Source organism: Drosophila miranda (genome assembly GCF_003369915.1).
Source record: "Drosophila miranda strain MSH22 chromosome Y unlocalized genomic scaffold, D.miranda_PacBio2.1 Contig_Y5_pilon, whole genome shotgun sequence".
Classification (NCBI taxonomy): domain Eukaryota; kingdom Metazoa; phylum Arthropoda; class Insecta; order Diptera; family Drosophilidae; genus Drosophila; species Drosophila miranda.
The window spans coordinates 1023498-1046800 of NW_022881647.1; the positions used below are offsets into that span (position 1 = coordinate 1023498).

The 23303-nt window shown below is 45.4% G+C and overlaps 2 pseudogenes; one reads left to right on the forward strand and one right to left on the reverse strand.

Annotated features, from left to right (window-relative positions):
* Positions 1-456: 456 nt before the first annotated feature.
* LOC117185893 lies at positions 457-2300 on the forward strand (annotated as a pseudogene).
* Positions 2301-2772: 472 nt separating this feature from the next.
* LOC117195086 overlaps positions 2773-23303 on the reverse strand; it is a 41880-nt pseudogene continuing 21349 nt past the window's right edge.

Below are 23303 nucleotides of genomic sequence, written 5' to 3' on the forward strand. Positions count from 1 at the left end.
CGTCACGTCCCTCACTGCCACGCGTGCCCTCCGTGCCCGGAATAGATGGGGCACGGATCATTACCATCGCGATAGAATCAGAGACCGCCTCTTCTGAGTACCGTAATCTGAGACCGATATGTACCTATCTCCGTTCTTTGCAAATAAAAGTGTTTCAAATAAAAATAACAATTTTCTGGGGTTTAATAGACGTACATATGTACATACATACTGGCATACATAAGTGAACCAAATTGTATGTACAAAATTTGTAAGTGCCCATTATCAGGGTTGTATTTGTATTTAAGTATGTGCCAGCTTATGTATTTGTGACTATTGTAAAATTAAATTTAGCAAATACAACTAATAGAGCGCATTTAGCTATTTATTCAGTGCAATTTTTTGTTTTTTTTTTGGTCTCATTTTTGGTTTTTTTGTTTTCCTTCCTTATACTTTTACGTTTCGCAACACTAAAATGGGTACAGCATTGGACAACACTCACGACAGCAACGCTAATATAATCGGCATTTCATTTGTAGAGAAAATTTTAGTTTTTCACAAATTAATTCATAATTAACATCTTTTTTTTTTTTTTTTAAATCATCTCAAGGATGATCGGAATTTTGATCGTAGCACTGTAGCCACATTAATCAGATACTGAAATAATTAACATCTAAAGATGCCAAAGGGACGCGTGAGCAATGTGTGGCAGCACTACGACATCAACGAGGACTGCGAAAACTTTGCGATATGCGCTATTGCGGAAATAATATATCGCGTGGTGGCATGGCCAGCAATTTAAAGGGGAACAATACCACAAATTTGTGGACGCATCTGCGTCACAAGCATAGCGACGAGGTGGTCGTAAATCCCGTGCAGAGACGTCAGGGGCGTCTTATTCCCATTCTAAAAAAAGGTAAACAACTATCACTTCAGCACAGTTATCAGCAAGTGACCATTTTAGGCGGGAGGTCGAACCCGCTATCGAGTATTGGGCGCGCTATGGCCGACTTGGGGTAAAGTAAACTATCGTGGACTGCCATCTCTTGGTGGCTATTGATGTTTTTCGACGAGATTCAATGTATCGCATATCTTATTAACAAACACTCTATCGCATACATATAATTGCAGAGAAAACTGTGCGAATAACTAAGGCCAAGCAACTGCGGGAGCCTTTGCATGTGGCCAAGCCGAAGATTGAAAGGCAGTCCACATCGTTTGTCGCCGAGACCGGCGCACTCCCGCAGAAGTGGGAGGAGTATGAGCAAAATGATGGGATCAGCGAGGACATCAAGGACATTATCTACAACGAAGATCCGCTCTGCTACAGTCCCATACACGTTATGGAGGAGGAGGTCGCCCTCGAGTCTGGTGAAAAGGTCACCGTGCTAAACCCCAGCGGCCATAGCCGCGCCACCATCAGCAGTGGTCCAGTCGTGGCCACTGTGGTGGCCTCGAACACCAACACGGCCAACGCGGCCAAACAGCTGAAGAACAACCTGGAGACATCCATCGACCGCCTGACCACGGTCAGCGAGCAACTGAGCTACATCATTCAGCAGAGCCACGAGGAACATAGTAAGGACGACGACTACTACTTCGCCTGAGCCTTGTGCCCAGCATGCGCCAGATGTCGCTGAGCCGCAAGCTATATGTGCGCACCAAGATCCAGGAGGTTATCTTCGAGACAAGCGAGGAGGCCACCTCCGGCAAGGACGAATGAATAGATTAAGTATAAGCTACCAAGAAGTCGAAGAAACGAAAGCAACCAAACAGCAACAGAGACAGCTGTTTGAATGGGTTCTTTCTCGTTTAGGTTTTGGTTAGCTGAATTTAATCGATTAGGCTAAGTTTATGACTATGTATTCTGTACATCCACTTAATCATCTATTCTTTTAGCATTAATGTAAAAATTGTATTCACGATAGGAATAAACATCCAAATAAATATCTGGCAGAGAAACGCAAAAGAGCGATATGGTAGAAAAAGTACAGTACATCTTCAATATGTATGACGTTTATTTTAAATAAATTTTATTTAAATAACTTGTTAAGATTTACAAAACAGAGAGCGTAGCTAGATTAGAATTATAATTATTATTTCTTTGTATTATATTATAATTTAAAAATCGATTTGCGGCTAAGGTCTGTCTATGCCTATTCTTATAAATATGCATATGGATTCGATTCCTCTCGCTTTGTCCCACTGATTTCGTCAGTGCTCTTGTGTAGATCTAGATCTAGATCTAGACGTACAAGCATACAATACATTATAATACAGATTGCAATAAAATTCCTACAAATCAGTTAATAAAAAATAAACTTATGATGTACTCGTATGCCCATGTCTGTGTCTATTCGTATATATGTATGTATATGTTTGTATATGCACCCAGATATCTTAGGCTTAGGCGTTGGCTTAGAGTCTAGTCAACAAATCGGTAGTTTATCAAACACTCTGACTTGAATAGCAAATGTATACATATATCTTATGATGATTTGGTGTTCCTCCGAATGAATTTCGTTCCAAATTGTGGATATGATGAGCATTATACAAAAAAGTATGTATGGCTGGTGTTTTGTTTTCTTGCGAGAGATAGACGGCTAGGACTAAGTGCACGATATGTTTGCCAAAAGTTTGTGGTATCTGGATATGTACATATCCAGACGGGTGTCGTCGTATACAAGCATTTTGTTATGTCCAAAGGTTAATTAAAATTGCATCTGTTTTGGTATATCTGCATTCGTATAATTTTCAATCATCATGGTTATATAAATTGGTATAATTTCCCCATTCACAGATCCGATCGCTATGATATATTTCATTTAGGTGTGCTATATAGTATATATATGTACATAGAGTTTAATCAAATTTCGGGCCCCCCCTGGCATGATATGCCCTTGCCGACCCACCGGATTTCATATGTATTTCCTTTACTCTGATATGGTATTATATATATGTATGGATCTATATCTATTGCCGAGGCATATTCAAACACAATCAAAAACGGGAATCAATCGACAAAATATACAACTATATTGATAAAGTGTTTTTGAATTTTGGAACCATTCTCTATTTTCTGGTTATTGCACTTTCGAGCTTCTGCTTATTTCGGATATCTGGAACTCCGGATTGGTTGGGGAGGGGGAGGGGATTATTGGTGGCCTGCCAATAGCCTCATTTAGTGGTAATATTATTTGGTTGAAGTCACCAGCTGGCTGGTGCTGTAGCCCTGGGTGTTGCAGGTGGGCATTGCGAAGGGATTGAAACTCAGGCTGCTCACTCCTAGAAATAGTTGAATACAAAAATTGAATTGCAATTAGTTGGGAATTATCAAAGATGTATGTATGTATGGTATGTGCCTGCGTTTAGGTTAAGGGATATGGATTTTCCTAAGAAGAAATTTTCCCATCTTTAGGCAAACGTTAAAATGATTAAAATTTAATAGAGTGAATATACAAATGAGAGCTTTTCCTTATCTACGTTGATCTTTCCCATCTTAAAAACCCACCAGAGAGACAGTTTTTAGTAGATCAGAATATTTTTGGGGGTTCTTGTTCTTAATCGTAATTAGAAATATTGGGATAATGCAAATTATAAATACCGTTAATCGTGTGTTGTCTGTGGTGTTTTTTTGTAGGTGGAAGTGTTTAGTTTTGTCGGTGCTCAGCCACAGGCACAGATTGTGGGGCGTCCTCGCCGATAGATAAGAGTGGGTGTCTGCCCAGCTGTGTGTTGTCTGTGTGGGTTGGTGGGGGCTGGTGTCTGTGTGGGCGGGCATTTAATTTCAACAGAATGTCGTTACTCCAGCCCATTCCCATTCCCAATCCTGCTGCTCCTCCTTCTGCCTGGACGCCTCCAATGCCTCTTCGATGATCTCCTGCTGCCTGCAGGTCCTTAAAAGGCCGCCGCCGTGGCTGCTGACACGGCCGGATTGTGCCACGGCTGGTGGGGATGCGGATAGTGGTGCGGATGGGCGGCGGCCACATGATGATGCTGCACGAACGCCTGATGCCACGTCGACGACACGGTGGACACTGTTGAAATTAATGGCGGAAAATGCACTTTTGCTGAGCATACTTTGTTCACTTTGTTTTTTGGGTGAATGAGGATGGGGATGATTGGGAGTGGGAGTGGGTGGAATTTATGTGAGATTTGTACAAACGGAAAAGGTATAACTCAAGAAAAGTTCTGGGGACTCTGAAGCGATTATGGATCGTAGGAGAAATGGCTAACCGCCTATACAAAGATCTGTTCTATCGAAACATCAGAGTTATGAATATCTATGAAAACTTCTTCTGAAACATTTTTTTGTGTCTTCTCTATTCTTATAGGAGATATCCCTTTCATCCTTTGTGGTTTATCCTCACTCAATACTGTACTTAGCTTCATTCGATCCAGACCTTCTTTCAAAAAATACTTCTACGCCTTCTACACCTTCTACACCTTCTCGTCTCTTTTTCTCTTTAGATCTTTTTCCTACTCTATCCGTAGAACTGACAAATGGCTTTCCCTTCACCCTTCAGATCTTAGTTCTACGGGGATGCGGTCTACTTACTTGACGTGGAGTTGAAGACGCTGCCCGGCGAGGAGGAGAGGGTGCCCATGTTGGGTGTGGGCGCATAGCCATTGGCCGTGGCTGCTACCGCCGCTGTGGTGGCCGAGGCGCCGTAGGAGCCGCCCGAGCTGTGGGGGGTGGAGGCGCTGCTGCAGTAGCCGCCGCGGGGACTCACGCTGCTCGACTGGGCGCGCTGGTAGTCGTCCTCGGTCCACTGGCCGGTGCCGTCTTGGACGCTGACGGCCAGCTGTCCGGCGTAGGAGTTGAAGCCGGTAGAGCCGCCCGGAGATCTGCTGCGCGCAAGTGGTGCAGAGAGGGAGAGAGTGAGAGGCTGTGGGCGGGGGACTCGGGGCAGAGATGGTCTTACCTGGGCATTGAGTAGAGGGCCTCGACCAGGTCGGCGGCCCGCTTCAATATGATCTCCTTCTGCAGCTTCTCCGGATCGCCGGGGTGGCGCGGAATGAGCTTCTGCAGGCGCTGGAATCCGTAGTCGATTGTGGGTTCGTTGAGGGCTGCTTGGAGCGCGAGAAAGGGATCGAAAGGTTAGGCATGGACTAGGCGAAGGGGAGCGTGGGATGGCTGGAGGAGGAGGGTGGCGACCACTTACAGACATAGACGAAGCGTCCGGGCGATCCCTTGCAGAACTGCTTGCTCTTGTAGGAGAGCGTCACCTCCACTACGCCGGGTATATGCCTGGGCGGGGTCTGGACGCGGATGGCGTGCGAGGTAATCAGCTCGCTCCACACGAGCATCGTCCCGAAGACCACCTGGAGGCCGTCGAAGAAGTTGTCGCCCACAATGATGACTGTGGCGCCGCCCGTGGTCCAGCCCTCGCTCGGGGAGATCGCCTTGATGCAGGGCGTGGCCACCGGCAGGGGCGGATAGAGACCTGCAATGGATTCAAATTGTTTCGAGATGAGTAAGGTGCCGCCAAAGAAGCCTTCCTCTTGGATCTGCCAATTGCTACGAACAAAATGAAAAGGGGGCATGTCTTTCGGGGGGGATTGCTGGGGTGGCGGGGCTGGCTACGTAAAACGAAAAAAGTGTTTGGAATAATTGCAATTTTGCTACAGACCATCGTAGGTACTGTCGGGCGCTAGGGGGTGACCGGATATGGACAGTGATATGTTGCCTGTACCTTCCGTGGTGTCCAGCCGCTTGGCCCTCCGTCCGTGCTTCGAGTTGTTGTGCACGAACATGTTGTCGGAGATGGCCAGCAGGGGTCCGTCCACGGCCACCTGTGTGGAGATGACCACCTGCAAAAGGGGAGAAGGGGGCGAAGAGAGTCGCCGATTAGCACCGATCATCATCGATTCTTGGTTAGGCATCGCCACTCACCTGGAATCTGCGCATGTCCCGCGGGTTGCCCGCGTTTTTCAGGCAGTTCTGGTTGCACTTCAAGAAGAACTTGAGGAAGAACCTGAAAGCAACGAATAGTTTCATGGGGGGAAAATTAGTCAATAAACTCGGCACTGCAAAAGAAATTCAAGAAATCTCAACTTCTACGATTGTTCTTTGCTGTATTCCCCTCCCCTTTTCCTCTCAATCGGGCTGCTGTGCTGCCTTCAAATTAAGTCTCTTTATGACGACTTCGAATGCGGCTTTATGAGCTGCTAATCACGGGTTTCGCCTTTTTGCTGCCTGCCCCCTTCCCAGCCGCACTTGCCACTGCTAGTGCTAGTGCCAGTGCCACTTGCTCGTTTTTCAAGCAGATGTTGGCCCTGCGGCAAGTTCGAGTGCCGTGCCCCTTGTTGCCCCTTGTTGTCCAATCGATGCGATGCCATGCCCGGGGGCTGCGGATGCGATAAGTGGCTTGCAGGGCCGACAGCCGGCGAGTGTCCTGCGGCTGGCCCGGGATCCGTGCCCCGGTGGAAATTGACACCCGTGAGTGGCGCATTTAAATGGCGAAAATACTTTTATGCATCCGGCGGCGCGACATGATAGGGCCCTATCGTCCATCCCATCCCATCCCTTCCCTTCCCTCACTTCTCCCCACTGATTTTATTTGCACAAATAATATTTTCCTTCCTTTTCGTACCAGCGGGTGGCCCACCAATTTTCATCATATTTTTCTCTCTTTTTTTTTTTTTTGTGTTGTTTCTCACTCGACAAATTGGACAAATTAGCTGGGAGGCTGCCATGGGGGCGGAGGAGGTATTAACCAGCGGGGAAGCATCTGCATATGTCCGTGCTCTGTGGGAGGGGGTCGGAAAGGATCGCAGGGGTAATTTTTGGAGGGAATCCACACTCGAATAAGCGCTAAAAGCCAAGCTTATCTCAGCCCATTAAAAACCATTCAGCAAACACGAAATTCGATATGAAATGTATTTATATGCCCAAAAATAAACGAATTTCAATTTCAAACTGATAAAAAAGTAATGGAAATGAATTAAACCGAGGCCAGACTCCATTCACACAGCCCCGCAATGAATCATAAGCGAATTTAAACCAATTCGTATATAAAGAATCAGAATTGTATAATTTCTGTAGCTTAAAGGCCGCGAGCGGCGCTCATCGAAGTCGGGAAACAGATGTGCAGACCAGAGAATCGATGAGGACTGAGGGACTGGGAGAACACAGACACACATCCCCCGAGAGGGCGAGCCATGTATCTGTCAGATGCAATATCGAGTTACAGCGTAGCGTGGAAACGCTCACAGATGCAACTGCAGCGAGGAAAACAATGAAATTTGAATACGTATCGAGTGGCTATTGAGGAGGATCATTCACTTGATGGAGGACGAGCACCCATCATCGCCCTGCATCTTTATGGGCAGCTAATTGACTTTCTCGGAACAGGCACCACCGTGCCCCTCTCACGCTTGGATTACAATGTTTTCAAAATATCCTGACAGGACGCATAAATTGCCAGTGCGCTCCCCCCACCCCATTCTTTGAGGTATCCATTTGCATATGTCTTCTGCTCGTTTTCCGCTGCAGTTGCGTCTGAGACTCTGACTATCCCGAATATTCCACTCGTACCAGTCCCTGACTTGCTGCTGGGCTCCCACTCCCTTTGGGGCAATTAAAAATTCCAGTCGCGTCCTGCAATAAATCAAAGTGTCCTCCATCTTGGGGCTGCTTTCCTTCGGCGGCAACAAAGTTTGCTCTTTTGGCCTCGTTCTTGTCCTTTGTTTTGCCAGCAACGCGAAATTTTCATTTAATGAAAAGCTACGCATCATCAAATGCTCGCACATGACAGAGGCTCACCTCGGGGGCAGCCCCATCCACCCACCATCCACCCCCGATGGCGCTTATGTGGATGTTCCGCTCTATTATGGCGGGGTCTATTGGCAGCTCAGGCACGTAGAGCCAACGAAGTGCATAATTGGTCATTCATATCTGGAGGTAAAGGCCTTCCCGAGACAAAAATTCGATTGGGTGGAGATTTTCCTGTTTTTAAGTGGGTGGACAGTCCTTCTATTTGCCGAATCAATGCTTTGGAGCAGAGGGAAGGCAGTTTTTTAAAGACGTGGAAGTGTTAGGATGGGAATAATACTAGAAATAACCTTTCTACTTATCCTTCAGGCTTCACCATCCACTAAAATTAGTTGTAACACTTTAAAAATTACTCCCCTCGCATCATTATCTAAGCAAACTCAAATGATTTGCCATCTCAACCAACTTTATAGTTCCCGTAACACCCACAAATCCATCTCACAGCCGATAACCTTTTGGGCCCCACACCCCATGCCATCCACAGGATTCGAGGCACAGACAATTGAAATAAATTCGAAATATCTTTATCCAAAAGTTAAGGCTTTTCTTTATGGCCAGGAGGCAAACACTGGTGCCGGGGGAGGCGGAACGATTAACTGTAAATTTGCGAAGCAGCAAAAACAACAACGGGGCCTCATCGCTCTGGTATCGCCAACAAAAACTCGCACAAATTTAATGATGAATTTCCAGAGAGCATAAATCGCTTTACCTGCCTCCTCTCGGCTGGTCTCCCCACTTTCTCTCTTGGCTCTTTGGCGGCTCTCGGATGTTGTCGCTGACGTTATCATGCAACAGCGTGAACAGGCCCGTGAGGAGCCGAGAGCGTTTTTGGCGCACGCCGGCAAACACCAACAACAGCGGCAGCAAAAACAACAACAGGATGGAAAAGGTAGCTTTTGGGTGCCGACAGCTTTGATACCCTAAAGGATCTAAAGTTCTAGGTGGGATAGCCATTTGGGGGGTGGCGGCAGGCCTAAAATAATGCGAAAACTTACTTTCGCGACATTTCTATGCCTTTTGGCATTTGCTCCACCAAAACACACACACACACACACAAATGAAGAGAGCGAGAGAAATTCACACAAAAACATGGCCGTCTCCATTTTGTTGCTGCTTTTGTTGCTGTTTCTGGTGGTGCTTTCTATTGTTGTGTCGGCATTATTTATTTATGCTCTTTCTCGGCTTAACGCTCCACGCTTCGCAGCGCCCCAGCAGCACCACAGCTCCTCTCCTGCCAAAGCCCCCCACCACCGAAAAAAACCCCCCTTCCCAACTGTGTTATTTTTTCACATCTTCTTTGGCTTCTTGCCCGCTTTCTTTGTATTATAATAGACTTTTTCGGTGGGCTTGGAAGTGGAATTGGAATTGGAGTTGGAAGTCCTTCCTCGACTTCTTCTCGAGGCTTTGTTGCTTGTTCGTTTTGTGTTCTGTCTGCAGCCTTGGCTTTATCCTTTTTGCCGGAAGAGAACTTGTTGAAAACACTTTCGCTTCGAGCGGGAGAGCACAGAGAGCGAAAGTGAGTGGTTTTCTTATAAGTGAGCTTTTTTAACGGCCTCGACATGTTCATTTCATTTCAGTGAATGAAGCTCCTCTCTCTCTCTCTCTTTCTGTGCGTTTGTGTGTGTTTTTGTTTTGGGGTTGCTTTGGGATTCAATGTCATGCCGTTGGGACCCGGGAAATACCTTTCGAATGTTCTTGCTTTTGCTGTTGTTGTTGTTGTTATTTCTTGTTGTTGTTTTGGGGTAGAAAGAGCAGCTTGTTGTTTTTGGGATTTCTTCATCTTTAAACTGATTATATTGGACACACGCACACACACACACACACAGACACGTGGATATCAGACATCGATAAAAGTAGCTAGCAGCAGACGCACGCACAAAGATACAAATGTATCTTTGCGGCTAAAAAGGCTGCTGCTGTTTACTTGGATGTGTGTGTGTGTGTGTGTGTGTGCGTGTGTGTGTGTGTGCTTTCCCCCATTTCGTTAGCAGTTACCCGTAACCTTTGAACCATCAAATTATCGACCTCATTGAAATGCTCAAATTATGCCAACTATTCTGCGTGTGTGTGTGTGTGTGTGTGTTGAATGTCAGTTAACGCTTTTAATCCCATTAATTATGCAACGGGGGTAAATGCCCAAGGAAACGGCTAACGGAATCACACACAAACATAGAGGAGCACATCCCCAAAATGAGACAAAGACCCAAACGGCGACGTATCTAGATGATGACAATGGGTGGCGGGATGGAAGGAAGGAAGGAAGGCGGGCAGTGGGCACTCCATATACCTAGGATCTGTGCATTTTAAATCCATATGTCCTCCTGGCGGTTCCTTCAATTATGCACATCATCCGAGATGGTTAATTCATTTCGAGGGTTCAAGGGTTCGAAGCAGAGTTCGAGAGCTCTAGTTATAGAATTTCCTAAACATTTGAATCTCCCTTTCTTTAAATTTCGTTAACTTTGTTGCAATTTGTTGAACCATTTGAAAATGTACCTACGTATTTATGATTTAATAAACTGCATTTCCCGGGAGGCAGGCCAAATTGTACCTGCCAAAAATTTCCCGTGCCAATTGAAAGAGTGAAGCGTGGCAAATTTGCATTAATAATTCAATTTCAATAGACAGTCAGTCGACTACGAATATGCCAATTTTCGTGGCAAGGCGTTCTTTGAAATGCAAAAATTCAATGTGAATTCCATTTTCTATTTCCATTTCCACTTCCATTTCCAATTCCGTTGATTTACGAGGTGCAAATCAAGTGCAGTTCAAACTCAATTGTTTCCACTTCAAAGATAATCGCAAGGGTCTAGGCACACACATATATAAGTATCTGTATCTGCAGAGGATGTGGGCTGTCTGACTGCGATAAAAATGCAGAAATATGAGACGGTTCCACCATCTCCATCGATAATTAACTGTTATGGGATCCCCCTGCCGGTCGCTGTCTGCGTTGTCTGCCCAATATTTCATGGGGGTTGGGGGGGGGACGACTGTCGATGGCTGACCAACCGACCGCAAATGCCGTCAAAATGCTGCCCCTACCTTCGTTTGCTCCTTTTTTTGCGTCGCTTTGAATATTTGAGCAGGACAAAACGTCCTCTGGCGGTGCCTCACCTCACACCCGTCGCTCATCCAGGCCAAAACGGGGCTGACTCCCGCCACTCTGGATCGCCACCCTTCCCCGGCCAGGTGGATGCATTTAGAAAATTAAAAACTGTAGCCAACAACTAGCTGCAGTTTTGTCATCATTTTTAGCGCGATTGCCCGATTATCAAGGCATGCAATGAACGGCATGGGCCAAAACATTTGTTCGCCTCACGCAGCCAAGGCCCGGCACAGACGTGTTGCGGAATATTGGGCCAGGACATGGCTGTGATTAGCCAAAGGATATCTATAAGAAAATACCATTTACTGCTATTAAATATATATTTATTCCTATATTAAATGACAGGATATATGTACTGTCTGTACATAGAGGCGGGTATGCTTTGGTGGAAATGTTTTGCCTGCCCTCCAGTGTTAAAAAAATGTCGCTGCGAGTTTTTTGCATATTGAACACCACAAAATGTCAATTCTATTGGTTGTACAGCGGGCGGCGGCAGGGGGAGTGGGTGTGTGACATGAAGTGGGCGGGTAGGGAGTTGGCACTTAGTTTATTTGGTGGACGATGGCGGACAATATAGAAAATTGAAATAAGGCGAAGAAAATGCCAATGACGTAGATAAATGCAAGAGTGGCAAATTTTCGATTGTTCGCTTGAGAGCTTTTTGCCAGTCTCCCTTTCGCTCTTTGTGTTTTGATACGCTTTCAGAGAGTATTGCGACTTGAACAACACATACATACATACATATGTATGTTTGTAGGAATAAATTTGGAAAGCCCTATAAGATTTGATCTTCTGCACAATCTGTCTCGAAGGGTATCAAAAGCTTCGGCGCACAAAGCTCGACTTTTTGTACTGTTACAGTTTGCTTGGCCATGCAGATGGGTGTTTGAGTGGCTGTTGCTGTTCTTTCATTGCGATGATTGCGATAGCGGGTGGTAGCGGGGAGAACACAATTTACTCAAATTAAAAAGTCGAACGCGGGCGTCGGTCACGCGATAACAATTTTAATGGCCTCGCCGATAACAAGGCCAATTGCATGCCTGTCAATATCATTCACGTCATTACGCATACGCCAGATGGTGAGGCAAAACCCAAAAAGAAGCGAAACAAAAAATGATTTCCAGCAAATCGAACACAGAACAGAACAGAGAGGGAAACACACAGGGAACACACGGTCTGCGTCCCGTCAAAAATGTGTGACAAAAACGTGGAACATGTCGCAGAACCAACAACACGAATAACTCGCCAACAAGCAGAACAAGAGCAACGACCAAGTACGAGATCGCTGCGACCACCGCCGAAGTGAGCTTTAAATTCACTTATTTATGGAACACACACGAAGTGCATACCAACATAGGGATAGCAACAACAAAAACGAAACGCGAAGACAATGCTCGAGAGCGAGTGCGTCCGCGCAAATCATAAATAAAAGGAAGGTAGCAGAAAGAGAGCAAGTGCGGAAGAGCGAAAGAGGGAGAGAGCTCAACCGAGACAAAGCGGTCAACAAAGCAAGCCCCTCCTCACCTGCCCTCGGTAATTGCAAATCCACGGCGATCTATTGCACAGTGGGACGGGTGGGAGGAAATCAAGTACATGAAACATAATAACCGAAAATTTCACTTACATACGGGGAATATCAGTTGTATGCGCTGTAAAATGTCACATAATTGTTATAACTTATTTGCAGAACTTGGCCCACTGTGCCGCTGGGCATTGTCCTTCTCCTGCACCATCGGCAGATAGCTTGCATGAATAACAGAGATTCATCAATAAAACATGTGCGCAGATCTCCAAGCAGAGCAGAGCTGAGGAGAACAGAGCAGAGTAGTGAAGTCGCAGTCGCTGTCGCTGTCGCCGTTGCAGTCTCAGTTGCTCCTACTCTCACGGCACACGTTCGAACGTCAGTCAGCCGTCTGTTACGAAGCAGGAAGAGAGCTTGCGCGAGCGGGACAGCCATAGAGAGCGAGTCCAAGTTGGAATTGAGGTGCTGTTGTCCGACTTCTACTGGATAGCAGCGACTGCCCTCCCCGTCTCCCCCTCCTGGCTACTGCTTCTGTTGCTGCTCTTGTCATATCGTATCAGTTTTTGGCTTTCGTCAACCACTTTGAAATGCAAGCATGTCCCCAGCAATCCCTTGCCCTCCCCGCTGGAGGCTACCCCGTTGCGGAATTTTCAATCAGTTCCAATTGTTGCGCGCTGCTGACAAAGTTTCCCAAGAGGGTAGACCAGGAGAGCGAGCGGGAGCGGGACAGAGAGACATAGAGACAGTGCGAGGTGAACGCTCTGCTTGAGTGGCAAAATTGTGCTGGACCTCCGGCAGAGATAACGCTTTAAGGCTGCTCTGCTGCTGCTGCCTTCTGTTCCTTCGACTCTGGCTGCTCCTCTGCCACTCCTCTCCTGTGGGGCCTTGCAAAATTTAGTTGCGAACACATAGATTATTCGGGATCAGTCTTTGTTTCTTTTCTGCTGGCGGCATGATCTACTGGCATATCAATGGGGCCTCTGGCCACGATGGGGAGTGGGGAGAGTGGAGTGGCGAGTGGTGCTTGGCGATTGAGGGTGGTTCGGCGATGGTTTATGGCTGGTTTGACTGATCCATGCCGCCTTTTAAGCTGATTGGAGCTGGGAGTGTTCTCAGCTAGTGATTGATATGCGCCTGTGTCCTGCTGCAGCCTTGTGGCACAGCCACAGTTTCAGCCTCCTCTCCGGCTTGTGGAATGCCGACAAAAGTTACAGCCCGACCTGACAAATGCGACATGTGCAGCGAGAGAGTACTAGAAATGGCAGCGTGACACAGTACGTGGTTTGTGGAAAGAGATCTGCCACTACATGTGGATTATGCCTTTGAATGTTAGCAATCAATGCAGGGGAAAGGGTTGTGTCAAAAAGAGACAGGTAGATAGAGAAGAGAAAGCTTAGATCATCATCAAGGGATATTACATGGAGGAGTTCTAAAACTTCCATTAAAGATCCATCCTTTTCTTTCTTCTTGTAGCCTCACGGTGCCATCTCTTGGCGGGATTAACCAATTTGATGTGCCTCTTCAGGCCGGCTAACAAGCCAAATAAATAGTTGAAGAAATGAAATTAATAATCGTAAAGCGCAAAGTGTCGCACCTGGGCACGTGGAGGAGAGACCCGACCCGGTCAATCCGATCTGATCCGATCTAGTGGGCCCAGCGGTGGCTCAGTTGTGAGTGTAACTGTTTTTCCAACGGATGACATTGGCATCCATTGGATCCATTTGGTTCCATTCTGGAGCACACGTTGCCACGCAAAGCAATTTTAACAAGATCATAAGCGATCTCTGATCTCGCCGAGATCACTTCTACTCGTATCTATATATCTCAATATCCGAGTATCCAAGTATCTCGGTGTCTGTGAAGCAAGAGTTTTTGTTGGCTCGAGTTCGGTTTGGTTTTTCTGCAGCTTCCACTTGGGCTGGCCACTCCTAATTTGCAAACTGATACTCGTACTCGAGAGGCGGGGAAAGGGAGGCGGAGTCCGGGAGGCAATCAATTAAATTTAATTATGACACAATTATGGCCTGATTGCCGGCCAACCAGTTGCCGGTCATAGACACTTTTTCTAGCCACATTAATAATAGAATCATTAAGCAGACTCTCGTGCCCTACTCGAGCTGGCATCTCGTCTCGGTTCGGAGAACACCTCTCTGGGCAGTCCTCAAGATCTGCCAACTGGGGAGGGGTAGGGGTAGGGGTAGGGGTAGCGGGGGTACTCAAATGTGCCCTTTAGGCAATTACTTTTGGACACCCATCGGGCGGAGGACAGACCACCAATGATGCCCGTCGCCGTCCCTCTTTACATGGAATCACACGGACGATGGTTAGGGAGATCGATCGAGATGTTTATCATCTGCATCAGGTGGTGGTACACTTTAATGGGGCCTGGGACCCGCTGGAAAAATTGCTTAACAACTCAATGAGGTGAGGCGGCTTAGGGCAAAGGGGGATGCGATGCCCAATGAAGGCGTAAGATAATTTCCACTCGCAATCAATGGGGTTCGTTTTAGGAGCACGTTGAATTACCGACTAGAAAGATAAGATGTGAATGAATGCAGATACATATTTGAACTGTTTTATTCGTAAGAAAAGCTATAGATCTATAGCCCTTCATTGCCCTACCTTCTGTGGCCCCTCCTTCTGTTTAATCCCAAGTTCCCATAACAATTTGTTGTACATTTTTGTTTTTCCTAATTTCCTTTCCAATAACAATATTTCCGAAGCCAATTAGAGGCGACGCACTCCCAGGCCAGCAGCACTCCTCGTCAGAGGAGGAGGCGTGGCTGCCACAAGGATGTGCATGCAATTAATTAAAATAATTCGCCTGACACGCGACAGCCACTTGAGGGTTGGCGTGGCATGCCGTTCCACCGGCAGGGAAGTGCCTCGAAAGGGGGTGTCGGATTGCCGCGAAATCGTCTCAATTTACAAATTTATGAAAATAGAATTTGCTCTTCACATTTTGATGAATTTTTGTTTGTTTGAGTCTCTGTGCTCCTTTGACTCTGTGCTGCTGCAGCCACATATTCCATTTCAGGGACGACTTCCAGCTCCTGCCCTCCTGCCATACCCCTTCTCTCTCCCTTTGCATGTCTGCCGCATCATGTTTTATTATTGCAGCTGATAATAATGCCAATAAATCAACGATACGCCATGCACAGAGCTCTGGCTCTGGCTGTGGCTCTCACAAAAACAGGGCTGACAAAAAATAAAAAGAGCCAGCGACGATGATGAAAAGCAGCTTAAAAATGTCATCTTTTTGTGTGGCAGAGGAGCTGGAGCCGGAGCCGGTCACTGGATGGCTACATGAACTATGGCCTAACTTACCGATCAATAATGACGGGGTCCGATGGCGTCTCGTTGCGGTTGCCACAGCTCTTCTTATCACAGCAGCGGCTGTGGAAGCAGAAAATCACAAATGAGTTTATATTGCACAATTCACTTTAATTTCATATTCAGGGGATATGCAGGGAATTTATAAAGATATTTAAAGTAGAATAAAGAGATACAAGAGTAAAGAAGGCCGATTCATACTCAAACGAAATAGATTTGAAAGCTTCCATTTTTTATACCGATACTCAAAATGAGTATTGGGGTATATTAGATTTGTGGTAAAAGTGGATGTGTTGTAACGTTCCAGAAGGAATCGTTTCCGCCCCCATAAAGTATATATATTCTTGATCAGCATCAATAGCCGAGTCGATTGAGCCCACTGTCTGTCTGTCCGTCTGTCCGTCCGTCCGTCCGTCCGTCCGTCCGTCCGTCCCCTTCAGCGCCTAGTGCTCAAAGACTATAAGAGCTAGAGCAACGATGTTTTGTATACAGACTTCTGTGATATGTCACTGCTACAAAAATATTTCAAAACTTCGCCCCGCCCACTTCCGCCCCCACAAAGGACGAAAATCTGTGGCCATCCACATTTTTAAAGATACGATAAAACCAAAAAACGCAGAATCGTTAGAGGATGATTATATGTTTTAGAATGTAAGATCTCAACCAGATCGTATAATTATTATAGCCAGAATCAAGAAAACAATTTCATTCTTTCTCGCTCTGTCTCTCTCTAACACACAGGTTTCATGGTCGGTTTTGCCAATTGCAAAATATGAGTTCAAGGATCTCAGAACCTTTAAGAGCCAGAGCAACCAAATTTGGTATCCACACTCCTGTGATATCGGACCTTGACCGTTTCGTGTCCAAATTTCGCCACACCCCCTTCCGCCCCCGCAAAGGACGAAAATCTGGCGGGCATCCACAAATCTCAGAGACTATTAAGGCTAGAGTAACCAAACTTGGTATCCGCACTTCTGTTAGATCTCACTAAAAAACGTATATCTCAGAATTTCGCCCCCACCCCCTTCCGCTCCCACAAAAGACGAAAATCTCTTGCATCCACAATATTGTACATTCAAGAAAACTAAAAACGCAGAATCATAGATAATGACCATATCTATTCAGATTGCTGAATCTGGATCAGATCGAATCATTTTTGTAGCCAAAAGCAAGAAATCAATTTTCAGTGGCTACGCAGCGCCCGACGTCACGCTCAGACTGATTTTCTGTCTCTCTCGCACGCACTCCTTGTCGTGTCGTTTAATATTAGCGGCATCTGCCGGAGGAGAGCCATACTGACTTAGTATCGGGGTATAACTGTAGAGTTGCGGTGTCCGTAGCAACTCACAACGTTCCCCCTCGTATCTATATCTGTGTCTATGTCTGGGTATATCTATATCGGGCTCAATGGCTGCGTAAATTTTTGACTGCACAGCCTCTGGGCTGGCCTTAAGGGGCGGCTGGATGAGGGTCATCCTTTTTTTGGGCGGTGGCATTTTTGGCTTGGACCTGTCCTGGCTCTGGCACTGGCCGGCGTCATATAACATAAACATGGATGACTGAAATGGGCGAAAAGCCAAAACGATAAAGAAGACGACGCCATCTCTCCCCCTCGTCCCTGTGCCACCATGGGGAAGGGAGAGCGTCTGCAACCCCTGTGCCGTGTGTGTGTGTCTTTGGCGTTGGGTGCGTTGTCGCCTTGTTTTTTGATTAATGCTACGCAAACATAAAAACTGGGTGCCAATTCGAAAATAATAAAAGATGGCCGGCCAGCAGGATGTACGGTTGGACGGGGGCTGCCGCAGGGAGGGGGAATGCACTGGCTAAAGCTGTGTAATTATACCCGATACTCAAAATGAGTATTGGGGTATATTAGATTTGTGGTAAAAGTGGATGTGTGTAACGTCCAGAAGAAATCGTTTCCTACCCTATAAAGTATATATATTCTTGATCAGCATCAATAGCCGAGTCGATTGAGCCATGTCTGTCTGTCCCTCCGTCCGTCTGTCCGTCCGTCCGTCTGTCCGTCCCTTCAGCGCCTAGTACTCAAAAGACTATAAGAGCTAGAGCAACGATGTTTCTGATCCAGACTTCTGTGATATGTCTGTTCAAAGTGACCACCACGATAATTAGATATTGATCTCTAACAACACTGCGCATGTGCCCTGCTGCATATCCGATGTTCTCATATCGATGTTTCTCATATCGATGTTCTCATATCGATATTCTTCTTTCGGCGTCTGTCTCTTGCGTATGTTACTCGGAAGCACATATAATTCTGTATACTGATCTTTCTGCTGTCTTACAAATAAAATAACTTTAACAGGTTATGGGCCCAGACACCAATTCACCCAGAAACAGTATAAAACAGAAACAGTGAGAAACAATAAACATTGTTTGGTGCTTTAGTGAAAAGCAGTGCTAAAAAAAATGACATAGACTCATTAGTGTATGTGTGTACATAGAAAGGCAAAAGAACAAGTTGAACAAATTCAACGGAGATTCGCATTGTGTTTTTTATACCCGATACTCAAAATGAGTATTGGGTTATATTAAGATTTGTGGTAAAAGTGGATGTGTGTAACGTCCAGAAGGAATCGTTTCCGACCCCATAAAGTATATATATTTCTTGATCAGCATCAATAGCCGAGACGATTGAGCCCTGTCTGTCTTTCCGTCTGTCCGTCCGTCCGTCGTCCGTCCGTCCGTCCGTCCGTCCGTCCGTCCGTCCGTCCGTCTCCCCTTCAGCGCCTAGTGCTCAAAGACTATAAGAGCTAGCAGCAACGATGTTTTGTATCCAGACTTCTGTGATATGTCACTGCTACAAAAATATTTCAAAACTTCGCCCCGCCCACTTCCGCCCCCACAAAGGACGAAAATCTGTGCGCATCCACATTTTTAAAGATACGATAAAGCTAAAAACGCAGAATCGTAGAGGATGACTATATGTTCGAGAGTGTAAAATCTCAACCAGATCGTATAATTATTATAGCCAGAATCAAGAAAACAATTTCATTCTTTCTCGCTCTGTCTCTCTCTAACACACAGGTTTTCATGTCGGCTTTGCCAATTGCAAAATATGAGTTCAAGGATCTCAGAACCTATAAGAGCCAGAGCAACCAAATTTGGTATCCACACTCCTGTGATATCGGACCTTGACCGTTTCGTGTCCAAATTCGCCACACCCCCTTCCGCCCCCGCAAAGGACGAAAATCTGGGGCATCCACAAATCTCAGAGACTATTAAGGCTAGAATAACCAAATTTGGTATCCGCACTTCTGTTAGATCTTCACTATAAAACGTATATCTCAGAATTCGCCCCACCCCCTTTCCGCCCCCACAAAGAACGAAAATCTGTTGCATCCACAATATTGTACATTCGAGAAAACTAAAAAACGCAGAATCATAGATATTGACTATATCTATCAGATTGCTGAATCTGGATCAGATCGGATCATTTTTGTAGCCAAAAGCCAAGAAATCAATTGCAGTGGCCACGCAGCGCCCGACGTCACGCTCAGACTGATTTTCTGTCTCTCTCGCACGCACTCTTTGTCGTGTGGTTCAATATTAGCGGCGTCTGCCGCCAGGAAAGCCATACTGACTTAGTATCGGGTAATAACTGTAGAGTTGCGGTGTACGCAGCAACTCACTACGTTCCCCCTCGTTTTGATTAGATTTTTGCAGCGAATCGGACCGTTGCCGTGGTTTAAAGTCCAAAATAAAGCAGTCCCAACGGATCAAGAAACACAAAAGCGAACGGAGACTCAAGTGTATACCAAAAGTGTGTATACCAAGCCTTAGAAAATCCCGAGTGTGTGTGTGTAAATAGCAACTCGGAGGGATACTTAAGAGAAAACGAAAAAACAAAAGAAAGACACGGACAACAGTATTGTCGTCGTAGTTGCTTTGTGCATGAGACGATCGACAGTTACAAAATTTTGGCACTGTGGGACAATAAGTATACAAAATGAGTGGAAATATGAATTTCAATATTGAGAAACTGGACGAAAACAATTATAGCACATGGGAAGTTTTGATGAGAAGTGTTCTCATACAAAATGATTTGTGGCCAATCGTCAGTGGTAAAATTGAGCTTAGTGAAAGTGCAACAAATGAGCAAACGTGCAGCTTTTGAACTAAAGGATCAAAAGGCGTTGGCGTCAATTTTACTTTGTGTTAAATCGACCCAACTAAACAATATTAAAAATTGTGTATCGTTCGTCACAGGCATGGCAAAAAGCTAAATAAAATTCACAGGCCAAGCGGACCAGCAAGGGTAGTGCTTTTAATTAAACAATTGTTGACGTTAAAAATGTCGGATGGTATAAGTGCACAGGAATCTTTGCGCAAATTCCAGGTGGTACACGAGGCTTTAGCAGAGGTCAACATAAAGGTTGATGAAAAAGATCTTATCAGCTGTGTTGCTAAATGGTTTGCCTAAATCGTATGAAAGTTTTGTTGTGCGATTGAGACGCGAGATGATTTGCCGAGCTTGAGCATGCTAAAAATAAAAATTTCTGAAGAAGCGAATAGGCAGGAAGATAGCATTAGCAAGGAAATTACAAGTAGCGCGGAACTTCACGTCAGTTATGACAACAACAATTTTAAGAAAAACTTTAAGAAGGGCAAAAAGTGTTTTAAGTGCGGAAAGGAAGGGCATTTTAAATCGGAATGACGTGCTAAAAGCAAGCAGGAAGGAGCAAACAACAAGGGCGCAAACAGTAAAAGCGGGGAAAGATTGGGTACAATGCTTTGCGTAACCGAATATGCCAAAGTGGAAACCAGAAAATATGTACCAATCCTAAGTTTAGCTAAGCCAAAATGACCAGATGTTAAGTGCATGGGTGCATAGACAGTGGCGCAACGGCGCAATCTATGTTGTGACAAGGAACGCTTTGTGTCGTTCACGGAAGATAATCAAAAAGTATTTTTAGCCGGCGGTAAATCACTTATTACTGAAAGGGCATGGAACTGTTCAAGTAAAGTTCGGTGATAGATCCGTTACGCTGGAAAAGGTTATCTTGGTACCAGATTTGCAGTACAATTTTATATCGGTCACAAAACTATTAAAACATGGAAAAAAAGTTGTGTTTGAGAAAAATCAAGCGATGATTTTTGAAAACGGAAAAATAGCTATAAAGGCACATCTGGAAAATGGATTGTTTATGGTTCAGGACAATCAGGAAAAGTGTATGAACATTGTAAATGTTGAGGCATATGCATTCAAATGGCACAATAGGTTCGGCCATGTACATTTTGACGCATTAAAGGAAATGGTTAACAAGGAGATGGTAATAGGTCTCAAGGGCATATACAAGCCAAAACAAGTGTGTGCAACATGCGCAAAAAGTAAAATTTGCGTGCAACCATTTAAATCGAGCACAATCAGGTCAAAGGGCGTTCTAGACTTAATACATACTGATGTATGCGGTCCAATGCAAAAGCAGTCAATGGGAGGCAATCGATATTTCGCCACATTTATTGATGATTGTTCAAGATATGTATCAGTAAGTTTCCTAAAAACCAAAGATCAGGTTTTCGAGGCTTTTAAAGAATTTAAAAGTCAAGTTGAGTGCCAAACTGGGAGAAAAGTCAAGGTTTTACGAAGCGACAATGGCCGAGAATACATATCAAACGTTTTTGATAATTACCTAAACCAAAATGGAATAAAGCGAAACTTAACAGTGCCATATACACCTCAACAAAACGGAGTTGCAGAAAGGGCCAACAGAACATTGGTAGAAATGGCAAGAAGTATGCTGCTGCATGCTGGGTTAAGTGAATGCTATTGGGCAGAAGCAATTCGAACTGCCACGTATTTGCGAAATAGAGTGGCAAGCAGCTGCTTGAGCGGGGTGACACCTTTTGAAATATGGACAGGTAGAAAGCCAGTGGTATCGCATTTAAGAGTTTTTGGCTCAGTAGCGATAGCTCTAGATAAAACAAAGAAATCAAAGTTCGCACAGAAAGGCTTAGAGTATATAATGGTGGGCTACTCGGATACAGCCAAAGCATACCGTTTGGTCAGTAAAGAAACTAGGAAACTCGTAGAGAGTAGGGTGTCATTTTTGTAGAACCTGAAGGGGGCAAACTAGATGCATCATGTTCCAATGACATGGCATCAATTGAGGTTCAACAAAACCAGGACTCTGAACCCGAAATGGATAGCGAGCAATTTAAAGATCCAGAAAATGAGCCAGAAAATCAGGAGGAGATTAGGTCTAGTAATGACATTCTTGTAATTCCAGAACCAATAAGAGGACCAGGACGCCCAAGGAAGCAGTATCATATGCTCAATGCGATACTGGCAGCAGACGTACAAGTTCCACAAAACTACGCACAAGCTGAACGTTCTACTGAAGGCGAGATATGGAAAGCATCAATGAATTACGAGTACGAATCTCTCGTGAAGAACGGCACGTGGTCGCTTACTAAATTGCCTAGCGGGAAAAAGTCCATTAAATGCAGATGGGTTTACGCAGTTAAGTCCAATCCGGATGGAAGAGTGAACAGGCTCAAATCACGTCTGGTGGCGAAAGGTTGTAGCCAACGCTACGGGATCGACTACAAGGAAACATTTGCACCAGTTGTACGCCACGCAACTATCAGGTTGATAATTGTACTTGCAGTCGAACATGGTCTCCACCTACATCAAATGGATGTTGTCACGGCGTATCTCAACGGCGAATTGGAAGATGAGGTTTTTATGAAACAACCTGAGGGCTTCATCAGCGAAGTTCACCCAAATCACGTTTTGAGGCTTCACAAAAGTATATATGGCCTAAAACAATCAGGAAGAGTGTGGAACTCTACGTTGGATGCAACGCTGAGACGCATTGGTTTTATACCGACTGTCAACGAACCCTGTCTGTATTGTAAGCCAGGTAAAAATATGTGTCTAAGGCGTGTTTTGGCGTGTAAGGACCTAGATGATATATCTGATATCAAGATAAAGATCGCAGCAGAATTTGATGTGGTTGACATCGGGCCTATGCAATACTTTTTAGGTATTGAGGTGAAACGTGAAGGCAGTACGGGTGCGATTTCAATCAGCCAACGGAAGTATATTAGAGAGTTGCTCGAACAGTACAATTTGAAAGATTGTCGACAGACGTCCACGCCTCTTGAAGCTGGTTACCAGGTGGCATGCAACAAAGAGGACTGCCGCAGGGTCGACATCACATCGTTCCAAAAGCTAATTGGAGAGTTATCTTATCTTGCTGTTATGACTCGTCCGGACATTACGCATTCGGTGAACAAATTAGCACAACGTAACAAGGATCCTCATTCCGAGCATGAAGCGGCAGCCAAGCACATCCTTCGATATTCGGCAAAAACTATCGACTGGGAGATATGCTACACAAAGCAAGGAAAGGCAATTGAGTGTTTTGTTGATGCAGATTGGGCAAGTGATATGACGAACCGAAAGTCATTCACTGGCTATGTATGCATGTTGGCAGGAGGAGCGGTTTCTTGGGAGTCAAGAAAGCAATCGACGGTTGCCCTCAGTTCCACGGAGGCAGAGTACATAGCCTAATCATCTGCAGCAAAAGAGGAGATATACTTTCGCAGCCTACTGA